Source organism: Coffea arabica, chromosome 3c (genome assembly GCF_036785885.1).
Source record: "Coffea arabica cultivar ET-39 chromosome 3c, Coffea Arabica ET-39 HiFi, whole genome shotgun sequence".
In the NCBI taxonomy this organism is placed as follows: domain Eukaryota; kingdom Viridiplantae; phylum Streptophyta; class Magnoliopsida; order Gentianales; family Rubiaceae; genus Coffea; species Coffea arabica.
The window spans coordinates 15722862-15747809 of NC_092314.1; the positions used below are offsets into that span (position 1 = coordinate 15722862).

Below are 24948 nucleotides of genomic sequence, written 5' to 3' on the forward strand. Positions count from 1 at the left end.
CTTTGGAACTCTTGGTAGCTGGTGAATTAAGGGAGAAACTTAAAAGAACTTTGTGATCTTTTGGAGAATTTTCGTGGGTTTGTTGATAAATTTTTGTGGGTTTATGAGTTTGAGTTGAGTGATAGTGTTTTAGTGGCTTTGACTAGAATTTTCTTTTGGCTTTTGCAGTTTTTGCTCATGTTTTGAGTGTTTTCTTGGTGAGGGGTTTTTGGATGATAGATCTGTGTTAACGAGTAGGGTGTAGAAATGGCTGCTTCAGAGGTGCCGATCAAGGGATATACTGAGTCAAGTGATGGCCCAAGAGGGCTACCAGAAGTGGCTAAAAGTGTTTCCGGTGCCGTAAAAGGTAATTCATGAGGTTTTGCTCTCATTTCTGGCATGAGTTTTCGTTTTTCTAAGTCATTTTTGGGTCTAATTCTTGTGGATTCTGATTTTGGGTTGTTTTACTATGTTAGTTGATGCTGAGACGGCTCTGTATACGGAGCTTTCGCGGGCATGTGCTGGACTGTTGGTGACAGTGCCTCGTGAGAAAGAGCTTGTGTACTATTTTCCTCAATGCCACATAGAACATGTTTTCTTAATTACTTTTTTTTATTCAAATGCTTTATCGTTAATGTTCATTTTCAGATTCATGCAACTTTTTTTTAGGTTTGATGTGTGCACGGATTCAAGCCCACGTAAGGACCCAGTTCGAGTGCCATTGGGGCCAGTTACACGTGCACGTGCTAAACGATTCGAAGAATCACTCCAAACACTTATTCGAAGTGTTCGGGACCAACATGAGATTCATAGGAACATTGAAGGCTTGGACGTGGTGGGCCAAGGTATCTAAACATTGCTCCAAACCCATAAAGAGCCAAGTGGAGACCACGACTCCTCTAAGTAGAGTCGGCCAACTGTTAGGCCTTTTTAGTTGCGAGTCGTTAGTCGTCAAGTCATTGTTTAGATTAGTTACTAGTTGTTACATTGTTGAGTCATGGATTCGGCCCACCTATGTCCAAGGATGGCCGAACCCTTTCCTTTCCCTAGCCTAAGGGTTTCTTAGTCATTAGTTCATATAAAGGCTCACTTTGTACGAATTCGGGGTTAGACACTTTTATCAATAAAATTTCAGATTTGTTTCTCTTCCTTTATTGAGAGAAATCGGCTCCTTTACTTGCATCGGCAAGGGCTCTTGAGCAATCTCATGATCGTTCTTGATTGTTCGTCCGACCTATCCATTTGAGTATTCACCTCAATTGGAGTCGTCGTTCTATCACCTCAATCAAGTCGTGTCATCCATCTTGGTTTTAGGTCCCGCAATCCAGATGTTGGATAATCTCGCTAGATCCTTGGACAAACGTGCTATGTGTCTCGGAACGTGTTGACCGAGGACCGTATCAGTTAGCTTTAGAGCCTAGGTTGAGGTATCTTCCGCTATATCCGTGTTTCTCGTTATTGTGTCATTTAAGATTTTTGTTTCCGCTGCCGTGTGTTCAAAAAAAAAAAAATCTGTCCGCACCTTTGTGTCTTTTGTTGCATCAATTTTTGGTCATTGTTGTGTTGAGTCATTTGTTACAAATCTGTCTGAAGTACTTGTTGCTTCATTGTCGTTATATTCTGTTCGGTGTTTGTGTCTTGTTGTCTGGGATATTCTGTCCAATTCGTGTGTCGTTTGTTGTTCACAACTCCATCCGTGAGTGTGTTGTTCGTTTAGTTTCCTTCGGTCAGAGTCTTGCTCTTTTATTTTCGTGTCTAATCTGCTGTGGTTTGTGTGCGCTTGGAACGTATAAAATTCTGGTTGGAGTTTACAAACCTATCTTGATTAGTTGGTCGTCGCTTGGGCAGCAAGAAAATCAACTCTTGTGGCAGCTAGGGTTCTTTTCGCTCTAGGTTTCTTTAGTTAAAACCTGTCCAAGTTTGTTCGTTGGTCATCCAAGTTGTTTTACTTATTTTTCAAATCTGATTTTTGGTAAAACTTGTTGGTAATTGTGAATCTTGAAGAGAACCTACAAGAATCTAGGATTTCTTGAATTTCTTGATCACAATCTTGAAGTGCTTGAAAATTACCTTGGAAGTTCTTGAAGGATATTAAAGTTTGGTTGACTTTGGGGTGAATTAAGGGCTGACCAGATTTTGGAGTTTGATTGTTTCGGCCAAGGGTGTGTGTTATTCGTTTAAGTCAAAAAAAAAGAAACAAAAGAAAAGAGAGGAGAAAGAAAACTCGGTTGGCAAGAAACAAAGAAAACAAGAAAGAAAGTGAACTTTTATTGCAAAAACAGTCCGCATACATCTTGTCCCTAACTAAAACAGAAAATTAAAACAAAGGGAAAGAATCAAAAGTTTTGATCCACCACTTCTTGGAATTCTTGAATATCTTGTTCCTTGGAAATTTGTTTCATCCTCCTAGAGTACATCTTCTTGTATTCTCTAGCGGTGGTGAAGGGTTTCCTTGGAGTTGGTGTGAATTTCTTGGGAACATCTTGGGTAACCCGTTGGGAGGGAGCTCGAGGAGGGTTGTTGGCATCACTTGGTTGAGCATCCATTGTCTTGAACCAAAAAATGAAATCTGCCTTGCTACTTGTCAAAAAAAAAAGAGGAAGTCCGAATTGATCTTGTTGTTTGCAAGTGAAGGTCATGTGGAAGGTGGTTTTAATAGCCTTCCAACCGACTAGGGTGAGAGTTTTGGGAAAAGAGGACCGAAATCTGTTTGTAATCATATTTGGAAAAGAATTTGGGAAGTTTCTAAAAGTTATCCAAGAGGGAAAAGGTTTCTAAAGATTTCCAAAACTAACTTGTTTCAAAAATCACTTAGGAAACTAAGTAGGCAGTTTGGGTAACTCTTCTATTTCCACTTGGACACACTCCTACATTCTAGGAAGTTAGGGTTTTACTCGATTCCTTTCACACTAGCACACCTTTCATTCCTGTCCGCCATTAGTAGCTGCCAAATTCGAGCATTCTTAATTCCCTTTTGCATTCCATTTGTGTCTTGTTTCTGTGATTACTCTTGTGGAAAGTTTGGGTGATATTTGTTGGACTTTGTGCGGCATTTCTCAACTACCTAATCCGACAAGTAAAGGAATTTGGTAAGATCATTAGAGTGCTTTGAGTGAAAAAATATGAGGGTGAGTGATACACTAAGGGAGTGAAGTAAAGTTATACTTGTGTTGTTTCCTTTTGTTTCTAACCTTTTTGTAGGCCACACGAGAGGCATGGAGCAAGCTCATCCAAGCCCCGACTATACCTTGATGTTCAATGCCATAAAGGCTGAGCTCCAACAGATTAGCGATCGACAAATAGAGGAAATGCACAGTCGTCTTGATGAAATCACCAAGAGTCTTCCGAGAGGCTCGCGTTCTAGATCCCACAACCGAAGTAGCCATGGTACCAAGGGAGGAAATATGACGATTACTAGGCTAGTTGATGGGAATATAAAGACCAAGGCCCATTCAAGCACATGGGGAATTGGGAGATTCAAGTGAAGACTAGTTGATTGCACGAATGCTTGAGTTTAGTAGGATTATTTGATTTTCCTCGTTGATTTTGGGTTATTTCTCGCTTTAGAAAGTCTAGGTAATTAAGCTAGTTTAATTACGGCCCATTTGTTAGTAAGTAAGGCCAAAATCTTTCTTAAATATGTAGGGTAGTTTGGTCAACTTTTGGATTAGGGTTAATGCTTGTAAGGGTTATAAATAGCCCCACTTCCTCTTTGTTTCAGATCAATTTTTGGCTATTAAATACAATTAGTGAGTTTTCACTTTCTCTTTGGCAAGAGAGTTTTCTTTGAATACTTCAGAATCTTCTCAAGTTATTCACCTGAACTTATCAATCGAGTATCTCCTTGATTGTGGCGTTCTACTACCTCCAATTTGGTTCGTTAATTCGAGTAGTGGCGGGTTGAGATAATATCAAAATTGTTCGTGACTTCTAGGGATTAGTTGGGTCAAATTTCCGTAGTCTAAGCCATGGTGTTTTGGTTGTCTAGATCGGGGTTTCACATCACCAGTGAGGATGAGGAAAGGGCCGAGAGGCCAAGGAGGGATACACCTAAGAGTGAGAGTAAGGGACTTAAGATCCAAGTTCCCACGTTCCAAGACAAAAGTGACCTTGAGGCTTACTTGGAATGGGAAGGTCGCATTGAGATGGTCTTCGACTGCTATGATTATAGCGAGAAACAAAAGGTGAAGATTGCCACCGTTGAATTCACCGATTATGCCCTAGTTTTGTGGGACCAATTAAGGACTAATAGAAGGAGAATGGGAGAACCACGAGTCCGGACTTGGCGAGAACTCAAGGCATTGATGCGCAAGAGATTTGTTCCTAACTACTACAACTGCGATCTCCACTCTAAGCTTCAAACCCTCATTCAAGACAATATGAGTGTGGATGACTACTACAAGGAGATCAAAATGGCCATGATGAGGGCGAACATTCAAGAAGATAGTGAGGCTATAATGACAAGGTTCCTTAGAGGTCTCAACCCTGACCTTCAAGAAGCCTTGGAGCTCTAACATTGCTTGGACATGCATGACCTTCTTGAGCTAGCCATCAAGGCCGAGAGGGGAAAGAAGTTGAGGCGAGGAGGCCGAACCTTCCAAGCTTCCAACTCGACTTCATGGAGAGGAAACCAACCAAGGAGAACCGCCTATGAAGTTGAAAACTCGGCTACACCCATCTCTTCTAGCCGAATTCCAGGTAGTACTCCTAGCCAAAATTCCTATTTTACCCCTAACAAAATTGTTGATGCATCCAGGTCCACTTCTAAGACTCCTCATGAGACTCCTAAGATTAGGAGTAGAGATATCAAATGCTTCAAATACCAAGGGTTTGGACATATCCAGTTCCAATGTCCCAACCAAAGGGTCATGTTAGTCATTCACAATGGAAAAATTGTGTCCGATAATGATGATTGTGAGGAGATGCCTGGACTGATCAAGGGTGATTGTTTGGAGGATGACTTGGCTGAGGAAGAGTGCTCTCCTACTTAAGGAGAAATAGGTTGTTTGGTGGTACGACGAGTGCTAACTGCTTGCGTCAAAGAGGACGAGTAATTACAAAGAGAGAACTTATTTTACACTCGATGTAAAGTAAGTGATAAGGTGTGTAGACTCATCATCGATGGTGGGAGTTGCACCAATATGGCAAGCTTACTAATGGTTGAAAATTTGGGCCTTCCTACAACTAAACATCCATATCCATACCGCCTCCAATTGCTAAGTGAAGAAGGTGAGGTGTGTGTCCATAAACAGGTACGTATTCCTTTTTTAATTGACAACTACATTGATGAAATTGTATGTGATGTTGTTCTTATGCATGCGATGTATGTCATCTTAGGAAGATCTTGATAATTTGATAAACGTATCGTATTTGATGGTAGAGCAAATAAGTACACTCTTTTGCACGATGGTAAATGCATGGTTCTAACACCATTCACACCTGCACAAGTTTATGAGAATCAACATAAACTGCAAAGAGAGTGTAACTTAGACCGTCAAAAGAGGAAACAAAGGACGGTCGACCCTAGAAATTGCTCCACTTTCACAAGTGAACAATCGACCAAGGGTCAAGTGAGCACACCTAGTGTACCACATGATCATGTATTGACTAAACCCAACACTAGGAAGCAAAACATGATAATTAAGGCTAAGGATATGCGAAAACTTGTAAATGCTGATCAGCATGTATTACTCATGATTTGTAAACATGTGGTACTGAATGTTGATAAGCTCGGTAAGGCATTGCCTTCGAGTGTGGTTGCTTTTTTGCAGGAATTCGAGGACGTGTTTCCTGATGAGATCCCTGATGGTTTACCACCTATTTGAGGGATCGAGCACCAGATAGACCTAATTCCTGGAGTCTCTCACTACCCAACAAACCTGCTTATCGCATGGGTCTTGAAGAAACAAAGGAGTTTCAAAGGCAAGTTGATGGCCTATTAGGTAAGGATTGGGTAAATAAAAGTCTGAGTTCTTGCATTGTGCCTGTGATACTTGTCCCCAAAAAGGATGGTACTTGGCGCATGTGCACAGACTGTAGAACTGTTAATGCTATCACTGTTAAATATCATCCCATTCTTAGATTAGATGATATGCTTGATGAACTTGACGGTGCTATTATTTTTGCTAAATTGATTTGAGAAGTGGGTATCATCAAATTAGAATCAAAGAAGGTGATGAATGGAAAACAACTTTTAAAACAAAATATGGCCTTTATGACTGGTTAGTCATGCCCTTCGGGTTGACTAATACCCCTAGTATCTTCATGAGATTAATGAACCATATTTTGAGGTAATTCATTGCGAAGTTTGTGGTTGTTTACTTTGATGACATTTTGATTTACAATCGCAACATGCATGAATACATGGAGCATTTGAGATTGGTTCTTAATACATTTCGAAAGGCGTGTCTATAGGCTAACCTTAAGAAGTGCACTTTTTTGTACTAATGAGCTTGTGTTTTTAGGGTATGTTGTGAGTTCGCAGGGTATCAAAATAGACGAGTCCAAGATTGAGACCATCAAGCAATGGCCGACACCGAAATCCGTCCCTGAGGTGCGCAATTTCCATGGATTGACGGGCTTTTACCGGCGTTTCATCAAGGACTTTAGCACCATTGCCGCCCCATTGACCGCCATGACATTCCATTGGGGAGAGACCTAAGAACAAGCATTTCTTACCCTTAAGGACAAACTCACACATGCACATGTTTTAGTATTACCAAATTTTAATAAGACTGTTGAGATTGAGTATGATGCTTCTGGTGTAGGAATTGGAGTTGTTCTCATGCAAGACAAGAGGCCTTGCGTATTCTTTAGCGAGAAATTGGGAAGTGCTGTCTTGAACTACCCCACGTATGATAAGGAGTTGTACGCACTAGAGAGAGCATTGGAGACATGGCAACACTAACTCCGTCCAAGGGAGTTCGTGATACACACTGATCAAGTATCTTTGAAGTTTCTCAAGGAACAGTCGAAATTGAGCAAGAAACATCCCAAATAGGTAAGTTTCATTGACACCTTCCCCTATGTCATTAAGTACAAAATTGGCAAAATGAATGTAGTAACTGATGCACTATTTCGTAGACATTTCTTGCTTGTTTTTCTTGATGCTAAGTTGTTAGGTTTTGAGATGATTAAGGAACTGTATGCACATGATCTTGATTTTGGTGATATATATGCTTCCTGTACTAAGAGTCCGCATGAAAAATACTTCTTGTATGATGAATTTCTGTTCTATGTGAATAAATTGTGTATGCCTAATTTTTCTATTCGTGATCTTTTGGTTCTAGAGGCACATAGCGGTGGTCTCATGGGACATTTTGGCATTGTTAAGACATTAGTAATGTTGCAAGAACACTTTTACTAGCCTCATATGTATAGGGATATTGAACGCATGGTTGGTAGATGTGCCACTTGCCACAAATCCAAGTCTAAAATAAATTCATATGGCTTGTATAAGCCATTGCCCATTCCACATTATCTTTGGGTAGACTTGTCTATGGACTTTGTTTTGGGACTACCTAAGCCACCAAGGGGTAATGATTCCATTTACGTGGTAGTTGATAGATTTTCTAAGATGGCTCATTTCATCCCTTGTTACAAAACTGATGATGCATCTCATATTGCTAATTTATTCTTTAAAGAAATTGTTCGTTTGCATGGTATGGTTCAAACCATTATTAGTGATAGAGATGTGAAGTTTATGAGTTATTTTTGGAAGACTTTGTGGTCCAAACTTGGCACTAGATTGTTATTTTCGACCACAAGTCATCTCCAAAGCGATGGACAAACTGATGTTGTCAATCGCACACTTGGTACTTTACTCAGGGTTTTAATTAAAAAGAATCTTAAATCTTGGGAAGAGTGTTTACCACATGTTGAATTTGCTTATAATAGAATTGTTCATAGTGCAATACATTACTCACCATTTGAAATTGTTTATGGTTTTAACCCTCTGACCCTCTTGATTTAACATCCTTACCTTCCTCTGAGCACATGAGCTTAGATGGAAAAAAGAAAGCTGATTTTGTGCTCAGATTGCATGAAACTGTTCGGGCCAATATTGAGAAGCATACGCAGCAATACATCCAGCAAACTAACAAGCACCGTCGCAAGATGACATTTGAACCTGGAGATTGGGTTTGGCTGCACTTGAGGAAGGAAAGATTTCCTAAGCAATGCCAGAGCAAGCTGTTCCAAAGGGGTGATGGACCCTTTCATGTACTCCAATGAATCAATGAGAATGCTTACAAATTGGAGCTACCTAGGGAGTACAATGTTAGCGCAACCTTTAATGTCGCGAATTTGAACCCGTTCCTTGGGGAAGATAATCCAGATTTGAGAATAAATCCTTGTCAAGTGGAGGGAACTGATGTGTGCACGGACCCAGTTCGAGTGCTATTGGGGCCAGTTACACTTGCATGGGCTAAACGATTCAAAGAATCACTCCAAACCCTTGTTCAAAGTGTCCAGGACCAGCATGGGATTCATAGGAACACTGAAAGCTTGGACGTGGCCGGCCAAGGCCTTAAAGAGGAGCAACAATGCCACAACGCAAAGCAAATGATTTATTGTATAAAAATTGATTCAAATTGGGGCAATTTTGAAAAGATTTTTGCAGGTGAGTATTCAAGAATTTTTTCGTGCAATAACGTGTTTTTTATCACAGTTAGCATCGAGTATTAACTCACTAACGTGTGTTTTAATTTTTTCATATCCGTTAGTATCGGGTCCAACCCACTAACGTGTCTTTTATCACTGTTAGCATCGAGTATTAACTCACTAACGTGTGTTTTAATTTTTTCATATCCGTTAGTATCGGGTCCAACCCACTAACGTGTCTTTTATCACTGTTAGCATCGAGTATTGACTCACTAACGTGTGTTTTAATTTTTATCACCGTTAGCATCGGGTCCAACCCACTAACGTGTCTTTTATCCGTTAGCATTAAGTATTGACTCTCTAACGTGTGTTTTATTTTTTCATATCCATTAGCATCGGGTCCAACCTACTAACGTGTCTTTTATCACCGTTAGTATCGAGTACTAACTCACTAATGTGTGTTTTAATTTTCATCACCGTTAGCATCGGGTCCAATCCACTAACCTGTCTTTTATTACCATTAGCATCGAGTATTGACTCACTAACGTGTGTTTTAATTTTTTTCATATCCGTTAGCATCGGATCCAACCCACTAACGTATCTTTTATCACCGTTAGCATCGAGTACTGAATCACTAACATGTGTTTTAATTTTCATCACCGTTAGCATCGGGTCCAACCCACTAACGTGTCTTTTATCACCGTTAGCATCGAGTATTGACTCACTAACGTGTGTTTTATTTTTTTCATATCCGTTAGCATTGGGTTTAACTCACTAACGTGTCTTTTATCACCGTTAGTATCGAGTTGATCTCACTAACGTGTATTTTAACTTTCATATCTCCGTTAGCATTGGGTCCAACCCACTAACGTGACCTTTGTATATCACGTTGGGATCGGATTTTATCCCACCAACCTTGACAGGTTTGGGTTGTATCCCACTGACCGTTTTTATCATCTTGAATTTGGAATGTCGGCAAGGTATCCCACTGACCGTTTTCATTGTTGGGCTTGGGTCTTATCCCATTAACCTTGGCAGGATCGGGTTTTATCCCGCTGACCTTTTTCATGTTTCAGTTTGAGGCAGAATAAATACAGGTAAGTATTTGAAATCTACGTCTTTATCTCGAGTTTTTTAGATTTATTTATCATTATTTTAGTTTTTATTTGTTATTGATAATCAACTATTTTTACTTATTAATCTCATGATTTTATTTTAGACATTTCTTTAGCATTTTAGATGCCAAATTTTTATTTGTATTTTTAGCTTTATTTGTTATTATTTTCATTTTTATTGATTCAATGTATTTATTATTCAAAATTATTGGTGGCTTAATTTTTATTTTAAGACATTTTTAGTATTAAAATTTATCAAAAAAAAAAGAAGAAAAGGGAAAATTGTTCCAAAAAATACGCTTTCATTCTCTTAAATTCAATTTATCTAAGTTAAGTGAAAATTAGTATAAAATAAAAAGGCAAAATCATCGATCAAAATCAACAATTTTTTAGCATTTCATTTGATTTGATTAATCTTGTTTTATTTTTATTTTTTTATTGTTAAAATTACTTCATTATTTGTTGTTAAAAAAAAGAAGAGGAGAAAGCAAGCTCACGCATGTGTGAGCTACACACGATCCAAGCCCTTCCTCAGCTTCATATCAGAAGCTAGTTACGCGTAGTACAAAAAAACTGGCAGCTGGCTTCTTCTTTCCATTTCATTCGTTCCTCCAAAAGATTCTCAGTACAAGTCCAGCTCACTCCATTCATGAGCGGGATCAAAGGGGCAAGAGCAGGCCACATAAACCCATTTTGGGGTTTGAGATCTCAGCCTTCCATCGTAGGTTTAGGTTTTGGGTTCCTTTAAATGCTTGAAAACACAGCTAGCAAAAGGAGTAGGGTGTAACGGCTGAGAGAGAAAAAAAAGAGTAGATATGGAGTGACGGCTGAAGTTAGAGAGAAAGTGAGGAGGGAAAAAGCTGAGAGAAAAGAACCGAGAGAGGAGAGCTACGGTGAAGAAAGAAAAAAAACCAGAAAAGAAGAGAGAAAAAGGCTTCGGCAAAGAAAAAGAAAGCCAAGGAAGCTACGGGCTGGCTGGGAGAGCAAGAGGGAGCTGGAAAAAGAGAGCTTCGGCCGTGAGCTTGAGGAGGAAACCAAGAGAGGGAAGATTGAGACTGGAGGGCAGCTGAAGGTTGCGAGGGAGCAAGGGAATAGAAGAGAAAGTAAAGGGGGCGGCGGACGGGCTGAACAGAAAGAAAAGAAACAAGGAAGGAGAAAAGGGAGGAAACAGCATCGGAAAGGCGTAGTTTTGGCGTCAACTTAGTCGGCTTCCAGTTTTGTCCTTTTTTTCGGTAAAAGCTCTTACCTTTTCCTGGCGTTTATACCTTGATACTAAGATGTTGTTTCTGGTTTCTGTTTTGGGTGAGAGGAACCTCGTCAGTTGTTTGAAGTATGTGAATATACCCTCCAATATCCTATGGTTTGCTGTTTGATGTTATTTTTGCGTTGGTTTATGGTTTACAGTCCCAAGTTGTTGCCTTTTTGCTATTTATTTGCTCACTTTTTGTCTGTCCGATGGTTTTTCTCTTTGTTTTCCATATTGCCTAATGGTTACTTGCTGTTCGCTTTACTTAGAATCCACTGGTTCTTCCTAAGAAGCCAGATTTCGACCCCATCATACCTTAAATCTCCTCTGTTTCATTTTAGTAGTCGGTTCATGGTGGTTTTATGGAGTCGAAAGAGCATTAGACTCCAGTTTATCTGCTGAATGTGTTGTCTTGCCTATGTAGGTTGTGACGTCGAGCATGTTTGCATTTTCTGTTGGGTTCCTGTAACCTGTTTTCTTTGACTGAAAGGTGTAGATTTTGCTAATGTTTGTTAATTCGATTTGTTAAAGGACTAGAAAGTTTAGTGCTTGATGTTTTTGGGTGGCCTGAACGAAACAAAGTTAGCACCCAATGATTCTGATTTCATGTTTTCTTTTGTTGTGGCATGTTTTTCTCTTTTGACAAATCAAGAATCTTGTCCAGATTATGCTAACTAAGTGGGTTAACACCTAAGGATTTATGCTAAAAAGTATGAAGAATGCTGAATGATCTTGTTGCCTGGGTTTACATTGCGTCGGGCTGAGTCTTGTGCATAAAAATTTGCTGCAACAAGCTCGAGGCTCTCGGCTTGTTGCAGCAGTACATGCGGACAGTCTTTCCTTCCCTTTGGTTGCTGATGTTTTGATTGTTTGAAGTGTTGATTTGTTAGCTATTTGATTGGGATACCGTTGTGCATGTGTGCCATGAGGTGAAGTATTGATTTGGAGTAGAATTCAGCTGCAACACGGCACTTGTTTGTTGTAGCAATAGGCTGCGATTCAGCTGAAGTTAGCAACTTGTGTTTGCTAGTTGCTTCAGCTGAAGTCAGTAGCTCAGAATGTTTTTGTCTGAACATATACAAACCCTCCCATTTCCTCTCACTTTGAGTTCAATGTTTGAGTGTAAGTATACTTGCAGTGTTAGGGAGGGTAGTGTTTGACAGTTCTCCCTTTTCTTATCATTTCACTCCTATAATCTGTTTCTCCTCCTTTAAGAGTGGCGAACCTGTTCAATTTCTTATGTTTAGCCGTGAGAATGAGTGATGTTTACATGGGTTAATTTTCAAACAAAGCATTGATTTCTTTCAGTTTCATGGTATGGCAACTGCCATTTATACAGAAAGTATGTTTTGCTCTTGCCGTACCTAATGAAAACCCATGAAGTTACAAACAAGCTTCATGCTTTCTTTTGTTCTTCTACAACCAGGTGGATTTGGTTTTATTACCTTATTTGCTAGTTAATCTGATGTTTGAAAGAGGTAATTGAATGATTGATAGTGAGCTCGTTTGTTTTGGTCCAAACTATAGATGTCTTGGTGCGAATGCCACGCGAGTTGAAGCTGCAAAATTTGCAGCAGAACAAAAAGCTGCTGCATTCTCTTTGCTGTTTCCTTCTCCGCGACTGCTCACCAAGTTTGGCACCCAATTTGCTTGTTGATCTTATGTTGGAAAGAGGAATTGGATAAGTGGTGTTGAGTTTGCATGTTTGGAGTCTAAAAAATACTTGAATTAGGATCAAATATCTGTTGGAAATGAATGTCAGGTTGCCGAACCATTTTCTTTGCATGAATGTTTTCTTCCAGAATTTTGCATGATATCTTTCTAAGTCTCTTTTGTTTGTTTGGATTGCGATAGTTATGTAGTTTTGCTTAGTGTAAAGTTGTGGTGATAAGTTGAAAAATATCTAATCAAAGTTGTGTATTTGAATTGGAAATCTGAAGTTTGAAAACAAAATGCAGCTGGCCTCATTTTCGGTAATAGAAAGTAGTTGCAGAAGCTTGTTTCATTCGTGGTTTGTATGAAAGTTGCATGGAAAATGTTCCAAAAATTGCACTTTAACCCCTTAATTTGTGTTTAATGCTACTATGGCCCATAAGATTGAAAAGATTAATCAAATTTATCCCTTTAACACGTTATTTTTCCTTGGTATGCTTTCATGTGAATTGTGGACAGATTTTTCATGAATTTTAGGATGAAATAGGGAAAGTTTAATAATTTTTGAAGAATTTATAGTTTTGATTTCCATTTGATTAACGTTTTAGCTAATTTTGTCGTTTAATCCTAATAAATTGGTTTCCAATCATCTTTTGTGAAATTTTAAACATGAGATTTTGATAGGTCCCATCTTAAGCCATTAATTTTAGTATTTCATTTTAGACCCTTAAAATTTTTTAATTATTTTAATTAAGTCCTTGTTTGCTTTAATTTCTTGAACATGGATGGTTTATTTTATGTGAATACCTTAAGTGATTCCATTTCGTGTTTAATTTTCATTTCATGTTTAATCGTTATTTCATGTAATTAATTGTTAATTAAAGTGATGCCTTGACCCTTTCTTTGTTTTTGGAGGGTAAATAAGTAATTTCGTTTCATTAGGGCACCAACTCAAGGGAGGTACACTCTATCCCTTATTTTTACTTTATTTGACCATATGTACACTTATGTGACTTTATGTGTCTAGTTGCATGCCTTTTGAATATTTTTATTTCATTTATTTATCTGCTTTATTTGTTTCAATTTCGAATATTTATTTTAGTTTAATTTTAATTATTTGAAAGGCATTTAAATGCCAAATTGTAATAGTTAGGATTCAAGATCTATATTTAGATAGGATATGTAATAGTTAGGAGTTTATTTATTTATTTTTTATTCCTCCCCCCTTAGATTGTAGTTAGGGCCCCCCTAATGTAATAGTTAGGGCTTTATTTGTTTTATTTTTTTTTGTATGTTTTGCATGCTTACGTGCTATGTGTTACCGTTTTTTTAGGGTCTTGCATCTAGATATCATGATTATGTGTTGTGTTTATGTGATATTATGTGTTTACATGTTTTCATTAAGTTTACATGATTGAGTTAGTTATAATTAATGTGTGACTTGTTATCACGCTAATCCAACGCTAGTTGTGATCCATTTCCCGAATCCACACTAGTCCAACGCTAGTGAGAATTTGTAGACATGGGCTAGTCCAACGCCAGACCCTTATGAGCCCTTCGAGCGTTAGATCATGATTGTGTGATAAAATCACTTCATCTCATACATGTTTCACTTTCTAGGGTCTTTTATCATTTTGTGTGACATCCCCCTAACATGTATATCCCTTATTCCATGTTCCCCCTTTTATATGTATATCCCTTATCCTATATTTCCCTTATATATTCATTCCCATTTTTGCATGAAAACATGACATTAGACTTGCATTTCATATAGGAAAAATTAGAGATAGGTTAGTACATATGCTTAATTAGATTAGGAAAAACCCCTTGAGTATGGGATATGGACGAGTTTGGCTTTCTAACCTTAGCACGCTCTTATTCCCTCTATTAAAGTGAAAATTAAGTCACAAACATTAGTCCCCTGTACCCGACATGATGCATTCCTTTAGGTCATGTATATTTGTATTTATATAATTATTTTATTTCTTTTCTTTTCTTAGAGTCTCATATTTTTGCATTATTCGTGACCTCTCCAAAGAGTCACTATTGGGCATCACAATTAATGTGATTTGCACCAATTGAGCTTTGAAGAGAAATTCCGACCCTTCGACACCCTCCTAGGTCTAGGGTTTGCATTTATATAGTACATCCAAATGTGATAAATTCTTAGGTTAAAATAAGAAAATCTTTGATCAAATCACGCAACTAGCCTTGGTTAGGTTGAAAGGGTGCCTCAGATTTTTTATCCTTGCCTTCCCTTTCTTCAAATGTGACTCCCGAATCTTTTTCTTTGATTTACGTAGATTAGGAGTCGTTTAAAAAGGGTTTTTCTATTTTTTCTTTGAAAAATTCATTTTTAGGTGACTTAGTATACTTTAACTCAATACCAAGTGGCGACTCCGATTTTTATTCAAAAACTCTTTTTAAACTATTATTCTGGGTCCAAATCGTCACACTTTCAAACCCCATTTTAGGCCCTTTTCATTTTCTTTATTTATTTGTCACTAATCATTTAACTCACATTTTCACTCAAATAAATCAAAATCCCATTTTCTCTAAAAATGTTATTTTTCTTATAAAAATGGGGTGCGACAAAGTGGAGACCACGACTCCTCTAAGTAGAGTCGGCCAACTGTTAGGTCTTTTTAGTTGCTAGTCGTGAGTCGTCAAGTCATTGTTTAGATTAGTTACTAGTTGTTGCATTGTTGAGTCATGGATTCGGCCCACCTATGTCCAAGGATGGCCGAACCCTTTCCTTTCCCTAGCCTTAGGGTTTCTTAGTCATTAGTCTATATAAAGGCTCACTTTGTACGAATTTGAGGTTAGACACTTTTATCAATAAAATTTCAGATTTGTTTCTCTTCCTTTATTGAGAGAAATCGGCTCCTTTACTTGCATCGGCAAGGATTCTTGAGCAATCTCGTGATCGTTCTTGATTGTTCATCCGACCTATCCACTTGAGTATTCACCTTGATTGGAGTCGTCGTTCTATCACCTCAATCAAGTCGTGTCGTCCGTCTTGGTTTTAGGTCCCGCAATCCAAACGTTGGACACCTCGCTAGATCCTTGGGCAAACGTGCTACGTGTCTTGGAACGTGTTGACCGAGGAGCATATTAGGGTTTCTTCATTTTTTTGTCTTCATGCATTTACATTTATCTGTCTAAATGCTTTATCAGCAATTTTTGTTTTCCGATTCATACAAAATTTTCCTGGGTTTCTTCATTTTTGTGCCCTATCTTCATTTACAAGCCTATTATGCTTCACTGCTTTGAAAGATAGAATTTTTTTTTGTTAAGTTTTGGTAACTTTTTATGTATCATTACTTGGTGTCAGCTCAAAGGGGGGAATATTTTGAAAACTTTATTGTCCTTTTTTTTGGGTGAATGTACTGCTGTATATTGAGGCTGACTTGTCATGGGTTTTGTTCCTCTCTTTAGGTTGAAGCGTCAACTAATCAGGTTGCAGGCCAGGCGATGCCTGTTTATAATCTGCCTTGGAAGGTCCTTTGTCGTGTGATTAATGTTCAATTAAAGGTATGCCAAGTTCGACCATCAGGTCATCAACTGTTAATTTTGAGGTTCTACTTTTCCCTTGTGTGTGTGGTTTATAACTGGATGTAAAATGTATGAACATATGCAGGCTGAACCTAACACTAATGAGGTGTTTGCGCTAGTTACTCTGATGCCTGAGCCAGATGTGAGTCTCCATATGGAACTATCGTCATTGCATGTTTACCTTTTCTTGGAATTGGTTATTTGCTTGGAATTTTCAATTTTTTTGATATGGTCAATGGCAGCAAGATGAGAATTCTGTGAAGACAGAGCCAGTGCCAGCCCCTCCGTCGAGGTTCCATGTGCATTCTTTTTGTCAGACTCTTACTGCATCTGGTACAAGTACTGATGGTGGATTTTCAGTGCTGAGACGACATGCTAATGAATGTCTTCCACCACTGGCGAGTGCTTTTACAAGACTTGAAGTGTTTTATTGTTTGTTAGTACTTTCCGGGAATTGGTGGTTGTAATGTGTGTATCTATTTGGTTGTCTATGATAGGACATGTCTCGACAGCCTCTAACGCAAGAACTGGTGGCCAAAGATTTGCATGGAAATGAGTGGTGGTTTAGAGATATCTTTCGTGGTATAATGTAGAAACTTGGCACATTTTGGACTGTACCGTGTTGTATTACATCAGATTAAAAAAAGCAATTTTTGTTAATTTCCAGGTCAACCATGGAGACATCTCCTTCAGAGCGGTTGGAATCATACTGAAAAGGAGGGCACCGATACGATACCGATTTTTGAATCGCGGATATTATCGTATCCATGATGACTCGTTTTGACTCGGCTGATATTCGACGATTCAAATTCGTAATGCATGATATCAGCTGATATATCCAAATTAACTCGGAGTTGATTAAGATATTTTTTAAATTGTGCATTTTTTGGTATTTTCTAAATTTAGTAATTTTTTCAAAATTTTTTAAAACTTTCATGTACTATAATGTACGTATCACCCGATATTCAATTGATATACCGCGATGGATGTGAAACAACCAAAACCGTGTCGTGATCACGACTCGCGATGGCAAACCATGGTTGGAATGTTTTTATTAGTTCAAAAAGGCTTGTTGCAGGGGATGCCTTCATATTTCTCAGGTTTGCTTCTATCCCAAAATTCTTATCGTCCTCTACACATGATTTTTTTTTTCAAATTGATTGATATTGCATATTTAGAGGTGAAAATGGGAGCTCGGTGTTGGGGTGAGACGACCCATGAGACAGCAAGGAAATCCTACATCCTCGGTCATATCCAGTCACAGCATGGATCTTCGCAACGGATCTTCTGTACCATATCCTATCTCACATTCTGTTCCACTCCTTATAATCTTGCCAAATGTCCCTTGATAAACCAAACCCTCAAACAACCCAACTCGGACCATGTTAAATTGATTAATCGATTAATCGGACAGAAAATTTAATCTTTTTAACCAAAACCAGTAAAATAAAAACTCTTTAACCACAAAATTGTCATCATCTCCACCGTACCCTCTCGTCATCTCCCAAGAATCACTCACAATTCACCTATAAATTTGTCAGGTGTGGTCATGGGCTGTTGTGGGTAAAGCGTGGAAGGGGGGGTGAGATTGCGTTAAGCAGGTAGTGGAGGAAGCGCATTATATTTGTAAGGGTCAGCAGCCAAACTGCAAAAGGCAAACATTGAAATCAAACCGAGTGCTTGTAAGGAATCCCATATTTTGTACAAAAGAAAGCAGCACAAATCTACGCGACATACACTCATTATACTGTAGCACAGTGGAATATGCACAGGATGAAGCTCACCACCTGTTCATTCAAATGCCTAAACCGATTGCAGCTTTTTCTTTAACAAAAGTTATGCTAGGGACTAATTAGAAGCCAAGTTTTGCATGTAAGCTTATTTTTGAAAAAAAAAAATTGTTCTTCTATTTTCAAGAAGAGAAAATAGCAAGCATAGTCACAAACTGTTTGAAATTTTCTGTTTTGGTTATTAAATATTTTTATATGGCCAGAATGATCATTTTAGCATAGTGGACCATGCATGTTTTTGGAATCTCTCTGGGGATCTCATGCATATTTGTCTGAGGATCCCGATGGTGTGGATTTCTATCTCTGCTATTGTTTTGTAACTTTATGCATTGAATCATTTTTATCTTTATTTATAATATTACGCTTCATTACTGATTGCTGGATGAATTTGTAATTCAAGGTCAATGTTTAGGAATTGTTCCTTTTGACTCTCGGCTGAGCTTTTATTCATTTTTATTTTAAAGGTCAATGTTTAGGAATTCGTCATTTTTGTCTTGTATAGCATAGTAGATATGTTATTCATTTTAAATTTTTATTTGAGTATTTTATTCTTTAGATGACTAAACTACATTAAAGATATGTTTTTTCAATGATATTTTTAATTTGTGGTTGTCTCTCTTTAATTATATCAGGAATTTGGAATTCCAATAGAAGACATCTACAATAGGCGATATGCTGAAAACATGACACAATTATTGCAAGTAAGTAAATAGTATGCTTTTTGTAGATATTATGTCAACCATTAGTTGCATGTTGTTTCTTATTTATCTTAATTTTTCCCTAGTATTATATTTTTGCAAGTTTATAGCTGTTTGTTTGTATGTGTGGTCTTCTCTTTCTTATTTTTCGGCAAACATTGGACCCTAACTTCTACCAAGGCTATGATTTGATGTCTTCAAGTTCAATAGCACACCAGCATGCATCAATGAGTTTTGTCCAAGTAAGAAAGACCTTGATTAATTACTTAATCTTATATATATTAGTTTGATAAGTTACAATTATAATTCAATACATTTGCTAACTTAGCATTTGTTTTTTGTAGGCACAAGAACTGGAAAAAAAATGATGATACCGATCAACAAGTTGCTAAAGATGAATGATCAGTGCAAAAAACTTGGATGGTGTGAAGTTATGCAAAAAACGCCAGTGCAAAAATTGTCACGTATCGACAAAATTCAAGGAGACAACATTCTTTATTAGATAAAGAAATCTGAAACTGATGCTGAGAGGTGTCTGATGCTAGTGGAAGACTAGTGGGTTGGTTTATTTTATTCAATCTCCTGTCTCCTAAGGAGATCAGTGTGAAAACTGTGGAAAGCTTTTAAATCCTACAGATATGATTTTGAATAGACTAGAGGAGAATGATATGATTAAATCCTGCTGATCTTAATTCTTCTTAACAGGATAATGATTTTTCAAGTTTGCAAAGGTTTGATGATGTTTTCTTCTGGTTCTCTTTCTGTCAACTCATGAAACAGATGATCATTTACATTGCTCCTTATACCAATTCAAATTGAGAAGTGTGCTAAAGCTTGACTCGCTAGACCGTTGTTTACTAATGTGTTTACTTGCACATTTTTCATGTTTTCGGGTACGTCAGTGCTCTAAAATCGACAGGTGGGAAGATGATAATGCAAAAGAATACCATATGAACTTATCATTTTAGATTTAAGATGTATACACAACTTTGTACAGTTTGATGACAAGAAAGAAGAGCTTCCCAAATCTGAAAACTAGATAACCAACTTATTTTAACATGTATATACAGTTGGTAAATGAGTAAAACCACTAATCAGCAGATCAGTTAATAAAAGAATCAAAGACTGGCAAAATCAAATTTCTGTTGTGCAGCCTTTGTTCCGTGGTAGAGAATCTGTTTATTGCATCTGAGCTTCCATTTGATTCTTTGGAGAATTAGTATTTCGTGGCCATGTGAATCAATTGACATGAGGAACACTGCAGAAGGATTGTCCTCTGTCTCTGATTCTTTTCCAATTCCACTCTGATCTAGTTGGCCTTTGACAGACAGAGATAGAACTTTGACATCTGGAGATGTAAACATATGCAAATGACTTGAACCAGCTCCATCATCTCAGCACAGCAGGGAATAAGAGTGCCAAATTACTGTGACTACAGTTGCTGTATTTGATTTGTGCCCAAGAACCTTTTCCTCTCCTGCTCTTCTTGTCCATCATCAAGGTTGCACGAGAATGATATAGGCTTCCATAGTGAAAAATGCATTAACACGAATCTTTCTTGGTTTCTCCAAAACCAATCTGACGACTTTCCACAACGCAGAACAAATTCAAGAAATGAAAATGTTTTTCTTTTTTTTTCCAATATCAGCAATTTATTCTTTGGCTGAAATATTCAAGAACAAGAATAGAATAATCTATATGAGTTTAGACTTGGTTTAAAAGAGGAGAAAGTGCAACTAAGCAATCAGCATCTGTCAAGAACTTAATTAACCATTTGCATATCCAAACTACAAGACTTTTACCTAACTTTTCCAGAACAGTTTGGTTCATCTTCCTCTTAGGCATTTGATCGAACAGGTGGTGAGTTTCGTCTAATTGCCCATTGAGAGCACAAAATCTGATGAGCTTTGACCAAACAACAGAAGCTAAATTAACTTTGCATCCAAAAACAAATCTTCGGAAGCGGAAGTACCCATTACCCAGTACAAATTTACACTAAAACTAAATATATTTCTACAAGAAGAAAGAGCTTCGAAGAAACCCAGCAAGGAAAAAGGAAAATAAAACTTGGGTTCCTCTCAGAAATATTGAATTTTCCTGCTAGATTTTGTTAGAAATAATAATAAAAGTAATAGGCTGATATACTATAGAGAAGAGTAAATACAACCTAGAAAGAAAGAAATAATCGAAAATAACAATAATAACAATCCGAGGCTTGTGAGCACAATTTCCTTAAAACAGATTCGCCCCCTCCAAGTAGAGTGCTCGAGGTTGAGTAGGCGTCTGTCTCCCAGGATACAACGGATTAAAGGTGAATATGTCAGCACCAAACTTTAATCACCATAGCGAACTCGAACTAGAGCAATATGGAACACTATAAAAAGATGAAGATGCAAGAAGGAAAAAATAGAGAGAGCCCTCTTATTTGAAACAAAAGAGAGATATTTATAGATGCTGGCCAATGGTGACTGTTCGAAATTGGCAACAAGAGTTAAATACCAGATAATTATCTTCACGTTTATCAAAGTACCACATTCATGTACATACATGTATCTCAATAAGATAACTCCAAAATCATGTATTAAGTACATGAATCCTATCCAAAATCATGTATCAATAATTAATATACATGAATCCTAGGTACATGAATGAAAGATAGATAATTATCCTAGGATTCTATCGAGAGTGCCATTATGAGAACAATTTTCTCATTCACTCTACAATGGATATAGCCATTTTTCCAACAATCCCCCACATGAATGAAAAATTGTTTTGATTTGACTCTACAGTAATGTTTCACAACTGAAACCTGCATAAGATAGGTAGGTGTTACCCTTTGAATCTTCTCTTGTGAAATACACTTACTTTACTAGCAATCCAGTAGACATGATGTCTTTGAACTATCCCGCTTTTTAGTGTAAATGAGCCATATATTTCACACAGGAATCATGCTCCATTTGTTCAGTTCTCATAGTTATGTTCGTTTTGGCCATGGACATCAACCTGGTTCAGCAAGAGTTTTTAAGAATTGAGCCCTAAACAATTCTCTTTTGAAGCGGCCCCACTTCACTCTTACATAGGTGATTTACTTAAGTCTTCAGTAATTAATTACTTCACTTAAGAATCATTAAAGCACACCATTGTGCTATCCTTAATTCTCTTTTGTGTCATTGTTTCATTATGGAATGGGTCTAGGGATATTTCCCCACAATGACTATGCTAAGTCCTTATAATTAGGTTGTCCCTTTGAACCTGGATCTTGGGATCTCCAATCAGCTAGGTTGGGTTTCCTTTATAACACTTAGCCTTCCATGGGCTTTAGTCCCATTCCCTTTGCCATTTTTGCAACCAACTCTCTATTCAATCCTTTGGTTAGCGGATCTGCTATGTTATCCTTTGATTTCACATAATCAATAGAGATAACTCCTGTTGAGAGTAGTTGTCTAATGGTATTATGCCTACGACGTATATGTCTAGACTTACCATTATATATGTTATTCTGTGCTCTTCCAATTGCTGATTGACTATCACAATGAATACATATTGGTGGCACAGGTTTTTCCTATTTTGGAATGTCTCCAAGGAAATGGTGTAGCCATTCAGCTTCTTCTCCACATTTGTCCAAGGCAATGAACTCAGATTCCATTGTAGATCTAGCTACAATAGTTTGTTTACAAGACTTCCAAGATACTGCTCCACCGACAAGTGTGAACACATACCCACTTGTGGATTTTGAATCTTTTATATCAGATATCCAATTTGCATCAGCATACCCTTCTAAAACAGTAGGGTATCTAGTGTAATGCAGTCCATAGTTCCGAGTGTACCGTAGGTATTTAAGTACCCTTGAAATTGCTTTCCAATGATCAGCACTCAGATTGCTTGTAAATCTGCTCAATTTGTTCACTGCATATGCAATGTCAGGTCTAGTACAACTCATTAAATACATTAGACTGCCAATGATTCTTGAGTATTCTACTTGAGAAATACTCTCTCCTCTATTCTTAGATAGATGGAAACTATTGTCTAATGGAGTTCTTGCAATTCCAGAATCATTCTTATTGAATTTTTCCAGAATCTTGTCCACATAATGAGTTTGGCTCAAGACCAACCCGTCTGCTATTCTTGTAATTTTAACTCCTAAAATTACATCAGCAAGCCCCATATCTTTCATGTCAAATTTTGAATTCAACATGTCCTTGGTAGACTTGACCATTTTGTCATTACTACCAACAATAAGTATGTCATCTACATAAAGACATAAGATGACATAGCCATGTTCTGTTTCTTTAGTGTAGACACATTTGTCACACTCATTTATTTTGTATCCATTAGTTATCATTGCATTGTCGAACTTTTCATGCCATTTCTTTGGCGCTTATTTTAGTCCATACAATGATTTCACTAATTTACAAACTTTATTTCCTTTTCCCAGAGTTATGAAACCCTCAGGTTGCTCCATGTAGATTTCTTCATCTAAATCACCATTTAAGAAAGCCGTCTTTATATCCATTTGATGTATCTCTAGATTTCTCAATGCAGCGATAGCAAGAATCATTCTGATAGAATTTATTCTCGTAATAGGAGAATAAGTATCAAAATAATCCAAACCTTCTTGTTGCTTGTATCCTTTGATTACAAGTCTGGCTTTATACTTATCGACAGAGCCATCAGGTTTCATTTTCCTTTCAAAGATCCATTTGGACCCTAAAGGTGACCCGTTGACAGCCCTACCTAAAGGTCTACAACCAAGAGGAAGATCCACTAACTCCCATGTATGATTCTGTAAAATAGAATCAACCTCACTTTTTATTGCTTCTTTCCACAAAAATCTTTCAGAAGAACTTACAGCTTCTGTATAGGTTTGTGGTTCCTTTTCTAATAGAAAAGTTGTAAAATCATCTCCAAATGATTTTTCCACTCTAGCCCTTTTGCTATGTCTCGGTTCATCTTGTTGAATCAAGTCATGATCATGTTTTTCTTGATTCATAACTTCATGTGTTTGTTTTGATGAACTTGATGCACCATTCGATTTACAAGGAAACACATCTTCAAAGAATGAAGCATTCCTTGATTCCATTATCGTATTTTTGTGTATATCCGAAATTTCTGAATTATACACAAGAAATCGATAAGCAGCACTATTATGTGCATAGCCTATAAAGATACAGTCCATAGTTCTAGGACCTATTTTTATTCTCTTTGGTGCTGGAATAGCCACTTTTGCAAGACACCCCCACACTTTCAAGTATTTGTAGGATGGTCTCCTATCTTTCCATAACTCACAAGGAGTTTTATCTTGTTTTTTTCCGGGGTACCCTATTTAAAAGGTAATTGCTTGACAAAATATCTTCACCCCACATATTTTGAGGCAATCCTGAACTTAGTAACATCGCATTCATCATTTCTTTTAGTGTGCGATTTTTCCGTTCAGCAACACTATTCGATTGTGGTGAGTAAGGTGCAGTTACTTCATGAATAATTCCATATTTGGCACAATAATCACCAATTGGTGTTTCATATTCACACCTCTATCACTTATTAACCTTTTAATTCTCCGATTAAGTTGATTTTCAACTTCATTCTTGTAGAGAATGAATTTTTCCAAGGCTTCATCTTTACTTTTGAGCAAATACACATAACAGTATTTTGTGCAGTCATCAATGAAAGTGATAAAATATTTATTACTGTTATTCTTGGTTTTGATGATCACAAAAGTTTGTTTATACAGACCAAGAAAGTGAACACTTTGATCAGGTCTGTTGGAACAAAGAAAGCATATGTTCGTTTATCTCCTGACTACGTTGCTTTGGATGTGGCAAACAAGATTGGAATAATATGAATGAATTTAGTCATTGTTTTGTTTTCGATCAAAGATATTGTCTTTTAAGTATGTCTAGTTTGCCATTCTTGGTACTTTGAAATATTTGTCTAACCTTTCTCAAATACAAGTGTTTTTTGTCTATCCAAGAATCAGGTTCAAATATGTCATGAAATGTAAAACAACCAAAATGAGAAGCAAAAACAGGAGAATCAGGTCGGACGGCCGAAAGGAAACTGTCGGACGTCCGAAAAGATAAAGAACATCAGGAAGGAAGCACCGTCGGACGCTCACATGGAAGCATCGGACGTCCGGAAGGATCGGACGCTTGCCATCGGACGCTAATCAACCGCATCGGACGTCCGAAAAATTCCAAGATAACTTGTTAGCTCTCGGCCCAAGGTCGGACGCTGTGCTGTCGGACGACAAAGAACTTATCGGACGTCCGAACCTCAACTTGGCTATCATCGGACGATTGGTTCGGACGATG

General features: G+C 37.6%; 1 pseudogene; it reads left to right on the top strand.

The window, feature by feature from the left end:
* Nucleotides 1–240: 240 nt before the first annotated feature.
* LOC140004579 (auxin response factor 2A-like) overlaps nucleotides 241–24948 on the top strand; it is a 37568-nt pseudogene continuing 12860 nt past the window's right edge.